We start from the raw sequence: 13,719 nt of genomic DNA on the forward strand, positions 1-13,719 counted from the left end.
ACACGAGCGTCGTGCACGCCTAGGCATCGCTCTTGAAGCGACCTCAGCGGCTGCTTGAACGGCATCTCTTTCCGCTAGCACCATCATACGCCCTCTCTGTAGCGGTATGGTTATACAATGCAGCAGCCAAGGGTTCAGTACGTAGCAAAGCTGGATGTGATGTTACAGATGACCTTCATGCACGTAGCAAAGGGATAAAAGCTCAACAGCCTCACTTTTTTTTTTTTTTTGATTATTCTTTTGCTACAACATTTTTATTTCAGAATTACTCTTTTGAGAAAATGAAAAAAAAAAAACCCAAACTGTTCGAAATACCAGCTTCTCCAATAGAAAGGAAATTCAAAGTTTTGACCACGCTTTCTTACCACATTCCCACCTGACACCTGGACACTGGTCTTCATGGCTCTAGACACACAAACCTGGCTGGAGGTCCCTACTGGTGTTCAGGAGCTTACTTTCTGGCTTTGGCCAGTGCCTGCCCACAGGCAGCAGCTGAATGCCGGTAGCGGCCTCTGCAGGCCCCTTGGAAGTGGTTCGCGTATTCCGGTCTGGAGCACCAGAGGTTGGCTTGAGGTGAGCTACAGAGCAAACAGCTTGGAGAGGACGTCGCAGAAGTTGCTGTCAGTGTGCCTCAGGCTCCTCAGAGATCAAAGGACGTGTCAGCAAGACGCAGGAGCAATCTGCATTATTGGAAAACATTGAACCCTTTTCGTGGAATAGACTGTCGATGATGATGGCTATTTGGGTAGCCGTTAATTAGACCATCAATGTTAGGCACATCAGTGGGACTTAGACATTCGGGTCCTGAAATGAGTACAGGATCCCTCCTTCCCTACCTTCCTAATGCTGAGGACTTCTACGTGGTGCCTACACTTTGGACTGAAAAGGTGTCTGAGCATAAGCAGAAGGGCCCAGGTTCGACCAGCTGGGTCTCCCACAGCACCCAAAACTAGCATATCCTAGCTTTTGAGAATTTCACACAGTGGCCTTAACATTTTGCTAAGGACTTCTTGTATTTAAAATTAACTCCTTAGCTATTTAGGAAAGCAAACACACTGCAGTAACAGAGGAACCAAAATGATGGGCACCTTGCTTCAGCATGATCCAGACTTCCCTCGAGCTGACTAATCCCAGTGGCAGGGGCCCATTGCTCCCCTGAGCGCATGAGTTGCTAGAAGGAAGAAAACATACAGTCCCAAGAAGGGTCATAGTGATTCGCTGCCAGAAGAGGACTGCAAAGACTCAGGACTCTTGTGGTTCATACTGGGTTCCATAAGGGATTGCAAGCTGTCGCTTGAACACATTTTCCTCTACTATCCTGCCCGCTGCCACCGCCTACTCTGTCTCCATCTCCACTTCGTCTGTCCAAGCGTCATCTTCCTCCACATTCCCAGTGTCAGCCTCCGAGTCTCGTGCCCTTTTATTCAGTCCCCACCATTTTCTGAGTCCACCCTCAAATGCTTATTTTTAAGCTTTCCCCTTTCCTCCTTCTCTGCCTGCTGTCAAACTCCTCTTCTCCTTTCTCCTATTCCTCACTTCTGATGTCTCTTAGGAAGTTATAAGAAGTGTCATAAGAAGTCAGCTGCATCTAGGCTGATTCACAAACACTAGAACAGCAGAACCATAACTGTGTGCTTTTGGGGAGTCCCAGCTTACCAGAGTTGAGACAGTTCAGGTACATTTGTCTTGCATTAGTATCTTGTTGACACATTTAGCTTTATCTGAAGTTTAGGTTATGTTTCCTAAGTTAATAGTTGGTCATCAGAAGAGTGCTGCAATCTTTTTTTTCACTCCTTGCTTTCTTTTACTCCAGTTTAACTCAGCTATTTTTCTCTCTTCAGTTTAACATACTCATGATGTCCCTATGCTTTAAAATGTAGTATTCAAGTAGAAATAGAGGATTGAATACAAGTGCTTTGATCAAGTCTAGTGCATTGAGCAAATGGAAGATAGCACTTCAAATTGGTAACAAAATAGCTTTCATCCTTCTGCTGGAGTGTTATGGACATACCCAGCATTAGTACTTTTAGTCCTGAATCATTTTAGCTTCAGCCTCTAGCTTCAAAGTTGTATTTCACTAGAGTTGATCAGAAATTTCCCAGCTAGCAACAATTAGTCAGAAAACATCAGTTCCCCAAGTCTGAAATATTTCATGCTAAATATCTCTCTGAAGACTTATTTTAATAGAAACATATCTTAATTCCTGATGGATTTATCAAGGGAGAAACCACAAGGTCTGTATTTAGGAAAATGAATTAATAGCTGTGAATTCCTAAGAAAGGCAGTCCAACTTTGTTGAAAGGAGTACAGCTGAAAGTGCCATGCTTTCACTGAGCAGCCACAGGATCCACAACTTCTGGAGAAGCTGAGAAACCACATCTGTCAGACTGGAAACAATAATTTCTAAACAACATTTTACTTTCTACCACAACTCATAATCCTTTTTTTTCTCTTTTTTTTAAAAAAAGATCAATAGCAATTTCCTTTTCCTGTCTTTGCTCTTTCATGTTACTTAATGTAATGACCATTTCATCAAACGTTTCTAAACGTTTCAGTTGCATGCTCTTGAACAGTTATATAATCAGATGAATCTGTGGAATTAAAGAACACTCTAAACGAAAGGATGAACTCATAAGGCATTTTTTTTTCTCACTGAACTTAGTAAACTAAGTAGCTGAGTGAACGAAAGATAAGCTCAGACTTAAAGCAAGAATAATACTGAGCTGCAGCATTCGCTATGGGGAGCCAAATAACCCTAACATCACAAACAGCTTGCCAGAAACCACTTTCTCATCTTGCCATTCCTGAAGGAAGCACAGTGTTGAGCAGCTTGTATCTTTGTGCTGGTCTGGTAAAGATCTGGGGCAGGTCTAGCCAATATTACAAGGTTCAAATCAAAATGGTATCAAGCTGTGATATTTCTAGAGCTGCAGGAATGATCAGAGATAAGCTGCTTCTCCATAATCACCTGATCAGTGTTGTACCCAACTATAATATGCTTTACATTTTCTTATAGGAATCTGGGACTTAGCTGAATTCCCTTCTCTCCAATAAGGAAGAGTGTGCCAGAAATCTGCTCCATGTAAATAGCATTGAACTACGTTTTGCTAAGAGAGATTGCCAAGTAGCGTAATGGATAAATGCGGTACAAATGCACAGAAAGAAAATGGAAATTCCTGCTTATTAGTGAGGTCTCACTTCACTCCCAGTTTCAGTATTGTCACCCAGAACTGCTGTCCTCAGTGCTGGTGCGTTACCCAAGGACCCTTAAACCCTATAGAAAACCCTTTACCCAGAAATATCACAGATGGCATCCAAAGTGCCTTGCATCTCATGGCCTTTGAGGGCAAACCTGGATGGACACCTGGCTCTGCAGACATGATTCATGGTCTCCAGGTAGCCCAATATTCTACAGCAAGTGGTGGCACCATATGGGAGCTGTACCTTGGAGCACACTCTTGTCCCTGTGCCCTGGGGGAGGAACTGGCCTTTCCCACCCAGCCCTTGGAGGGAAGGGCACGATCTCCAGAGGTGGCCACTTCTCTGGCTTCATTGCCGGCAGGACTGAAAAGGGAGCTTTTGCCTCCCACCAAAAATGCCTTCCTCCTGAAGCGTGCATGATAGCGTGCACCATGGCACGCTTGTCCCAGAAGCCACCGCTGCTCTGCATGGGACTCGGCGCCGCTTCGCTTGTGCGAGGCTAGCGCTGCTGGAGCCCAGACAAAACGCGTGCAAGGCCTACCCATTTCGCCGTATTTACTTATCTCCCGTCCGAGGGTTGGCCTCCCTGCTCAGCCTGGGCCAAACACCAGTTCTTCCCACAGTCCCCAGCCCCATCCCAGGTGCAGGTGGCTGTGCGCCCGTTTCCCTCCCCTGCTTACTCGCTCCAAAAATCTGCTTTCCAATAACCCAAACGTCTTTCAGCAAATTTAGCAGAAATGCGTAAGGAGATTAATCTCTCTACTCCTGTTATCTGGTAACACAAAACAGATTGAGCAAAAGGCAGAGGGCAGAAGAAGTTGTGGCTTTTACACTTACGGGAGAGCCCAGCGCCCGGGCGGGGAGTATCAGTTCAGACCTGCTGCTCGTGTGGGCTAGTCGCAGCCTTGGCTTGGCCAGCAAGAAATGTTTTCCAGATGAGTTTTGTGTGATGTAGAAACGTTGTGTGGGGTAGAGACATTGCAACGGGGTCTGAGCCAGAAGCAGATGCTTAACTGGTCGGGGCTGAACCTGGCGCCCAGCAGAGAAGCGCTGAGCTGGCAGCAGGTCTGTGTTTCGTCCCGGGCGTACATGGGACGAGCAGAAACCAAACTTCTTCCACGTGAATCTAGATCTGTGCTTAAACAACGTTACGGAGGTGGTTCTTCTGCCCAGGGTCCTGGAAACCTCGGCACTGGCGCGCCGCCGGGGCACAGCCAGCCCCGCGGGGCGGCACGGCGGGGCCGCCGCGCGCCCGGCTCCCGCGGGCAGGGGGACCCGGGGCCGCGTGCGGGGAGCCTGAGAGCGCAGAGCTCCTGAAAGGCCGTGGGCGGGCGGGAGCGCTCGTACCAACAGCCTTCGGAAAGATCAGTGCCGCGTTTGGCATCGTGGTGTATGGGGAGAAACGGTGCAAAAGGGACGCTGATGAACGGAACTACGACGTGCGGGTTTCAAAACTGCCTTTAGTACCTTAGAGGTACTAAAAATGCTGAACAAGAGGTAAAATATTTTGAAGGGAAAGATAGACTGCAGAGGGTATACTTTCAGGTACGTCGTTTCCAGTAAAATATGCTGATATTTATAAAAATGGGACTAAGTAACTAGGAGGCGGTAATAGTTTAGACGTGACATTTTCAGATTACATTTTTCTAGGACTCTATCCTAAAAGTATAGGACAGACTTTTTTTTTTATTTTTTTGGTTTTTTTTGTTTCTGTAAGGAAGAGCCATCATTAGCGATAAGTATTTTTTAATTCCTTAGATTATGGATTATTTTGTGCTGGAGCTGAATATGTATAATTTCTATTGATACAAAAGCATTTAGATATTAACTGTGAAGAAAAGGGTGAAAACAGAGGCAAGCTGTTTGTACCAAGCACCTGTTCTGTGGCAGAAATAACTATATTTGTATGGTAAATATTATACCTAACTCTGTCCAGCTTTTTCTGTTGAACTACAGAGCTGACGTTCCTAACGATTCGCAGGTCCGAAATTATTTAGACGCACAGCGACACGCAGCTTTGGACGTCACGGCCCGTCAGGCTGTTTCTACCGAGCCGACGCACCGAGCCCCTGGTCACCCTGCTTCGTCTGCGCGGGAGCGGCGGCCGCAGGCAGGCGGATCCCCGCGCGAGGAGCGCCCGGGAGGCCGGCCAGCCCGCACCGCTGCGCGCCTGCTTTCCTTCCTAGGCACCCTCTCCTCACCACGCCTGCGCTGGATTTAATCCGGGAAGCCTTTCGGTGGGAACTGGCGCGTCTTCTTTACCCCTTCTCTCCCTTACAGCTTTCCTTTCTGGGTCATTTTATACTCCTCCTTTTCCTCCTCGGTGTTTTCTGGCTGGCGGAAACGCTTAGGAGACGAATGACAGTCTGGCTCAGGTGCACAAAATGCGGATAGCTACGATCCCCCCACAGCAGAAGTGGGTTTTCTTCCTGCTGAGACCCGACGGGGACATATTTTGTCTTCAGCATTAGATCGGTTGCTTATAAATTATTTCACTCACGCCATGGCTGCAGAGAAAACGCCTATAGACTCCATGCACAAAACTGGTATTTAATATATGTCTTTAACAAACTGTATTTAAGTCCAGAGAGGTTGATAGCTCAACTAGTGTGAACTCTGGCATTCTGAACTAAAATGCCAGGGGGTCAGTTTTTACCCATGGCTTTCTTACTGTTAACAGGCACTTACTCCCCAGTCACGATCTCTGCCTAAGAGCCGTTGCGAGTCCGGTTTCAGAAGCCTCATTTTCAAACCGTTTTGTCATAGCTGACTTAACGGTGCACACTTGTGGAGCATTCGCCACCTCTGTGAATCTGACCTAGCCTGCTACTCATTTGGTAGCCGGCATCCATCCTGTTTAACCAGCAAGGTCTAAAGAAAATCGCTTTACTCCCAAACTTTGGTGTTTGTGAATGCGCCGTCCTGGCTTCTCCTCAATTTTGTTGATCCTTTTTTGTGGCCTCTTCCCTCCAGCACTGCGTTTACCTAAGCCGCTATTCCTACGTCTGCGTGAGTCTCGGGCTCCCTGGCTCACAGACCGCATTTAACGTGTTTCTAAAACTCCAGTGAGGCCATGGACAAGAAAAAAAGCCTCCTTTCAAGTCCGTGTTTGGAACACAAACCTGGATTCTCGGGGTTCGGAGCAATCATCTTCCATCTCATGCATTAGAAAGCGCTTCCTGCTCGTCCTGGCTGACACGAAGAAAAGATTTACGTTCCGTGGCAGGTCGCATAGCCTTGTCAAAGCAGCTTGGCACTGATCTTTATCAACATCCCAGCATCAACACTTTGTTTCCCAGTTATGATTTTCTTGGAAATATTTGCTGAAATCTGGAAAAGCCAGAAACACAAGTTTCTTCATACCCTCAGCTATGATACATAGTTAATTTTAACTTCGTTCTCCAATTATGGCTTGGGAAAATCACATGCCTGATAGATTCCAAGCCATTTGTCACATTCTTAGCATAAATGTCAGGAAATCAGGCTCTAAACTTCTGCAAGATCACCAGAACTGGACCACACAGGTTCATGGTCTGGAAGTCTCCAGAGCTCTTGTATCCCATTACGGGAGCTTTCTTGAAGGTCTCGAGGAAGTATGAGATAGCTCCCTGACCTGTTTCTAGGAGACAAACTGAAACATTAGCATGTTGGAAAGGCAAGTTGGACATGCTCTGCTAAGAACTCTGTGCACCCTGAAAAGACTGAAGCATCCATCCTCTTTCAGGTGAAGAAGGAAGAACTACATGGGTACCTCCACCTGAACAGGATGTTCAAGCACCTTTTGCTGCTTCTCCCCGCTCTCTGGAGTTGGGTTGCTCTAGGATGAATGTTATGATTAAGAAGCTTTGTGCACCTGCATTTTGAGTGTGCATAGTAAATCACATCATCCCAAAAAGGTTCTGACACCCCTTTTCCCACTGTGGACCGATCACTGGCTCCATCCGCCACCTTCCCAGGGCAGTGCTTCTGAGCACACTTGCAAGTCGGTGTTAAACCTCCAAAGAAATCTGAGCTTAAGTGAGGAGCCTGACTGCATGGACTGTCTTTAGGTAGCGCTGAAGAGTAGGCAATCTGCATTGCTTTCTGAGAGGTGGGTGTATAGCGGTGCTGCCTGAGCTGACAGTCTACTCAAACTAAATTGAACTTTATAAGCTTGGCTTTTAGAACTCCATCCTCTCCCCTCCCCCCCAAATTATACATATATAATACATATATACATATATAAAAAATTATGTTTACACAGTGAAACACTGATCATCGTAGCAAACGAAAAAATAAACACAGGCTTTGTGTTGTCATACGTAACAGACCACGGAAATGGTTCAGATAAACTGAATAGGATGAAGAAAATTATTTTCTAGGATTATTTTCCTTGCTTAGATTTTAGAAGTAAACTCAGTTAATGAAACATTTCCTTTCTCAGTCTTCCTTTAGCTTTTAATTTTGAAGAAAAAAGTGCATGCCTGAAGCAATCACTGGCCTGGATGCAGTCATAAGTGCCTTTCTTAGACATACAAATGCTCGCCTGCTCCTGAGTCAGGACAGACAGCCATATAGCTCATTCCAAACATTGGAAATATGACAATTAAAGGGCAAACAGCCCAAATACTCCATTTGATGAGTATCCAGACCTGTCTACTTTCTTCAGAAATGAGATTATGAATATGACAACTCTTGGATCTAGGAAAGACTCTAGGTCTGTGAGGTTGTGAAGTCGATGAGAAAATGGTGCTCCGCGGAGTTTTTCAAAGAAATTAGGATGACAGATTTGAATTTTCATAGGTCTAAAGACTGAATTCTCTATCCTACATGTTGAGTTAGCAATTTTTGACTGGCACATATTTTCCTACTTGCAAAAGTTAAATCTAGTGGTGAATTACTCTGTCTCAATGAAGAGGACTTGATAATATTTTTACAAATAGCTCTGGATAAAGTGCTTCTGACATTTTTCTTTTGTGGCTGTACAAAAAGAGAAAGAAACTTTTGATGGTGCTATTTGTATACAAATCACAAGGTAGCCTACATTCCAGGCCATGAAACTACTCAAAGCACTTGTTAAGCTGGCATCACTCAGGACCACAACAAATAAATCAGCTGATTGGAAGGATAGTTAGATATTAAAAAGCTTCCTGTGCAGACATTACAGAAGAAAGCATACCATTCTCAAGCTATTATTTATTAAAACAGGAAAAAACTAAGCCCTAAAATAATCCAAATTATGAAATGAATCTGATTACAGATCTTCCAAAGCATGTTGCACAGGCATTACAAAAGAAGCATACCATTTTATCTCTAGGGTTTGTTAGGAATGGAAAAGAAATGGGTTCTGAAATAACTCAGCTCAAGTTATCTATACTAAACAAGAATTTGGAAGTTATCCTGTTATTTTCCTACAACAAATTGTTTTCAGTATAAAATAAACATATGATTAATTGAAAAGTGAGCTTCATTATATTAACTTGCTTTTTCAACTCTGAATCTGTGTGAACTTACAATGCAATTTATTTTCATTTTAGAAAAATTTATTTTGCATACATAGGCTAAAGCTGTGTGATACACGTTGTACCCTCTCTCCTTGATGCCAGAAAAAATGAAACTAGTGGCAGGTCCCAATCCTAATCATAGAGACCTAGGTTCTGATCCAAATAAAAGCTAGTGTGCTTTAGGAAACATCAGAGTAAGGCTAACAGCTTCCTATCCAATGGAAATTAACAGAAGCAGTAGTATAAGAATATAAATACAAACCCTCTCCAGTTCCTCACGGCTTATTTGTTGTTTTTGCTAGCTACTATCTTAATTCTTAGTCATGTCTGACTAAGCAGTTGAGTAGTATATTATTATACTTGGTGTAAGTGATGGATACCTACGCTCTGTACGAAGGAGTGGGCGATGGACTAGTCCAGAATTTGCAAGTCACAACCAAGGCTTGAAGAAGCTTGCGTATGCTGTGTGCAGCACATACATATATAACACACAAGCACTGTGGGGTGCAAAATGACCGAATTCAGTTGCTCCTTGCAGTACTACTCTGTAAACAGTATCTTATCCATTAGCTTAAAGCTGACTTGGGAACATCCACCCAATCCACAGCAACCCCAGTGCAGCCAGAGCCTGTGAATCCGTGTGCTGTGCTTTCTGTCATAGTCCCTGCTTGTTTTATTTTGTTGGTTGCTGCTAAGGATGAGAAGCCAAACCCCCTAAAGTTTTTTTTTTTTTTTTTTTTTTTTTTTGAAGTTGTCTATATCCCTAAAATACCACAAAGGGTACAGCTATGGCACTGGTTTAAAACATAATCATACTGGAACTCCTGGAGCAACTGTGAATGGTAGAGAGACTTCTGAGCCAGCTTTAACCTAAGCCATTCGGGTGCTTACAAAAGCATCATCACAGGACACAGAGCTTCAGCACAGACTGCCAGTTTGTCTAAGTATCCACTCTGATGCAAAAGCTCGCAAGGTTACATAGTCTCAGGATATAAATGAGATGATAGGTCAGGCTTATGGCTATTTCATCCAGTGAAATCCTTTTGATGACCCTTATTTAATCGCAGTATCAAAAATGAAACTTCCAAGAACTGTTCTTTGCTAGAAACACTGATTTCTAGCCTCCTAATAAAGCACAAGATAAAATTAATCTGAATAATACGATGAAACAATCAGAATTTGGAGGGGGGGAGAGATCAAGTCTCCTTTCTCTAACCACAGATAAAGCTCTGAATAACCCTTTCTGTCTATAGACAGAAACGTCATACAGTCTCCAGGTGCAGACTCTCAGATTTCTTTATGGCACCCCAACCTTCTGTTTCTGAGGCTGTAGTGGCGGATGAGTACCTAAAGGAGAGAAGACAGCCTAGTTCGCAGAGTTGCCAAGGTCATTGCTACACATGCTAAGAAAATACAGTCAGCAAAGAGGAAACTACAGACCAAAAACCACAAGTCTTCCAACAATCACTAGCTCACATCCCTGCCTGTGGGAAATCTCTCAAAGACAGAAAAGACAATTAACTTCTATCGAAGAGATGGGAAACAAAAGGAGCTGGGATAGAAGCTGTTTGGAAAGTGAAAGGCAGCGGCGACCGAGGCCGATAGTTCTGGCTTACTTTGTCCCTTCAGTGCTGCTGATCCCAGCAAGATCTCTGCTTTGGTCCCTCTGGAGCTGATGCTCTTCCTAACTAGCGTAAAGGAATACTAATTTTTGTGAACAAAACCTTGGTGACTGAGAAATCAAATGAATTACAACCGGTGAGGATTATAACAGGTAATAGAAGCAGTTTTACCAATCCATTAGAAGTCAGTGAAAGACAGAAGGAAGCACAGACCTAGTACTTAAAAGAGGGGGTGTAAATAACAAGTGAGACTTTATTATTCATAAAAAATTGCATAGAGCCAGAGAGGCTTTCAAGAGATGATCCTTCCAACCCTTTCCTAAGGCAAGATCAACAGTATCTGTATCGTTTTGGGCAGAGGCTTGTCAGCATGCTCTTGAGCACCTCTGGCTATGAAGCCACCACTGTTCAAGGCAACTTACACCAGAGCTTCTGCATCTTATAGTTGAAACATTTTTTCCTAACATTTAGTCTAAATCCCCCATAACATAATTTTAGGCCATTACTTCTTATCTTCTCTACCATGAGAGAGGAGAACACATACTCCTGTCCTCTCTGCAGATGTTTTTATATTCTCAGGGAATGTCATTTCCCCTCAGACAACACTTTTCTTTAAGAGAAACTAGACTCAACACTGCATTGGCAGGATTATCAGTTTCACTTGCTGCTGTAGATGACATTTGAGTTTAAACATCACACTATGTGGTCTGCTATTTTTTCCCTGTAGTTTCACATTGGTGAATCATACTCAGTTTTTATAGTATTTTTGCTTCATTCTTAAAAATAAAAAGTTAAAACGTGGGTAGATGTTAATACTAAATTAATTGAAGATAGCTCCAGAGGCCAAAAGAAAGAAGGTAATTTCCAGGGTCCTGGCGAGCCCCCCTTAAGAATGAGTAATGGATTTATCGGTTTCCTCTCCTTTATTGCCAAGGGTGTTAGAAAGAGTTGTTTTAATTCTTTAGAAAAAAGAAAGAAATCTTGGGGATTTCACAAATTTCAAAAACATTCCCATTCCTGCTTTAGAAATGATCCACTTTTTCCTCTTCTGAGTTTTGCACCTTTCTCTTATTTTCTTATTCTCATAATGGGTGTTTTTGATTTGAAATTTTCATCTTCAAATCAAAATAATGTCATCATTAAAATGGAAGTATAAGAAGCTTTGATATTGGAGGAAAATGCCTTCACATGTGGGAAGTACAAGAAAGACCTAAAGATAGGAAAAGTCCTTGAAGTAGCCTGAGTAGAAGGATAATATTTAGTATACTAAGACCCAAATAGTAAGTTGTATGAGAAATATAATGGGTTGGGAGAATTTATCTGTTAAGATAATGCTATATCATGCTGCGTTGTGAGCTGCGATTACACACTTTGAAATCATGGCACACAATTTGCTTAGAAAATGGACCAAATGCATAAGGCTACATCTGAATGTTGAGCTTGAATGTACTCCCATGGTACTGTAAGTCCAGTTGCATTGAAGGCTGCTTTATTTCTTACCTGGTCCCACCCTGCTGTGGTTCTGTGTGCTTGTTGCTACTCTGAGGGCATGTTTTGCGCAGCAAGGGGAGCCCCAGGTTCAGCAATGTGCTCCTGGGCTTGCACATCCTTCTTTGCACAGAGAGCCATGTTTTGTGCTTCTCACTGGAAAAAAATCCCAGAATCACTTGACAGATGGAGAGAGTGGACAGTCCGGTCCTACCTCAACAGAGCCCCTAAAATGCCAAGCTGGAGAAGCTGGGCAGGGCAAATTCCTGTATTGGGAAAAGCTCCGGTGAAGTTGTGGAGATGGAAGAATAGTGCTGAGACCTCTTACAATTGTCCTCTACTCCAAGCTAAGTACTCTACTACTCCTCTACTCCTCACCAGGAGACTTACTACCATCCTCCAACATTTGGCGGATGGCAGCAAAGGGACCCAAGACCAACCTAGAGCTCCAAGGAGCCCTTTTTCCAGCAGCAGTTTGAAACAGAACCAGGAGGAAAAAAAAATAGTCAGAATCAAGGTTGGTCAGGGTACATTTATCCTAGTATCCTAGCTCAAGTAACAGTCACTTTGGGAAAGAATATGAGAAGTAGGACGTGTGGAAAATGAATGCTACATGTGGTTCAACGACTTCCTCAGCTGGAGGCTTCATTCAGGCTACGATGTTTAATAGCCAGCAACAGACCTACCTGGCATATCCCTATTCTAAGCCCCTTCTGAATTCATTCGTTCATATTTTAGGTTTCCATGGTTTACAGTGCAACTTGTGCCACAGCTTAACTAGGTGTAGGGGGGGGGAGAGAAAAAAAAAGAAAATACTTCCATTATCTCTTTTAAATCTGTTGCTTGCAAATTTCATGACCATTTTATTATGAGATAATTTATATTTGTTCCCTAGTTACCTTTTAGATGTCACTCATGCTTTTATAAATTGCCCATTACAGCCCTCTGCAGTTCTCTCTTAGAAGCAGAAGAGCTCCAACTATTTAATCTCTCTCTCTTCTTTTTCTTTCTTTTCTTTTTTCTTTTTCTTTTTTTTTTTTTTTTTGAGAGAGAGAGAGGAGGAAACTGGACTTGGTATTCAAGATTTATCATGAATCCATCCAACTGTGGATTCATATTTTTATTTTGTTTTTTATTCTTTTCCAGCTCATGTTATTATAGTAATAAGGTAGCCAGTAAGACTAAGGCAGCTTTGGATTAAAAACAAGTGATCTAATAACAGATATTATATCCACATTATATCCTACATCCACAAACTTTGCCTTCTTAATTTTTTTATCTGCCTTTTTGAATGCTTCTGCATATTGCCTTGATGGCTCCAACATCCATGTACTGAGCAATAATACCTAATTTAGAAACTGCATTTGTTTAAGCATCAGTAGAATAGTTTCTTCTCCTTCACTTTAAGTTTAATTCATCAACACTGAATTTCATCTACCATTCTAGCACTCTGTCACTGAGTACTAAGAAAATTTCGGTCAAACATAAAACTAATTGCCTGGGGTTGACTGTTCTGGATCATATTAATTATCATTGTACCATCTGCAAAAGCTACCATCTCACTCACCGCCCGTTTCTCCTAGATCACATATCAAATCGTTAACACGAAGTGATTTCAGTGATCTCACCGAAAGCGTCCTTTCTTTGGGAAAGATGACAATTAGTTGCAGGCCTTGATTTCTCAGCTGTTAACTGGTCCTTAGTCATCCCTACGACCACCCAGGTTCTTCAAGAGGCTTTGGTGGGAGACCTGGAGCTTTTTGTAAACGGAGCGGGGAGCAGGCTCGCACACCCGCCAGGCACCGCTCCTCCTTACAAAGGCCGGGCCGTCCTTCTCCTCCACGCATTTATTTCCCTTGATTGTTCCTTTGCATTTTGCTTATCTGCTAAATTCACTGACTCTCTGGCATGCTTTCAACTTCTGA

The sequence above is a fragment of the Rhea pennata genome, chromosome Z, assembly GCF_028389875.1.
Source record: "Rhea pennata isolate bPtePen1 chromosome Z, bPtePen1.pri, whole genome shotgun sequence".
In the NCBI taxonomy this organism is placed as follows: Eukaryota; Metazoa; Chordata; class Aves; order Rheiformes; family Rheidae; genus Rhea; species Rhea pennata.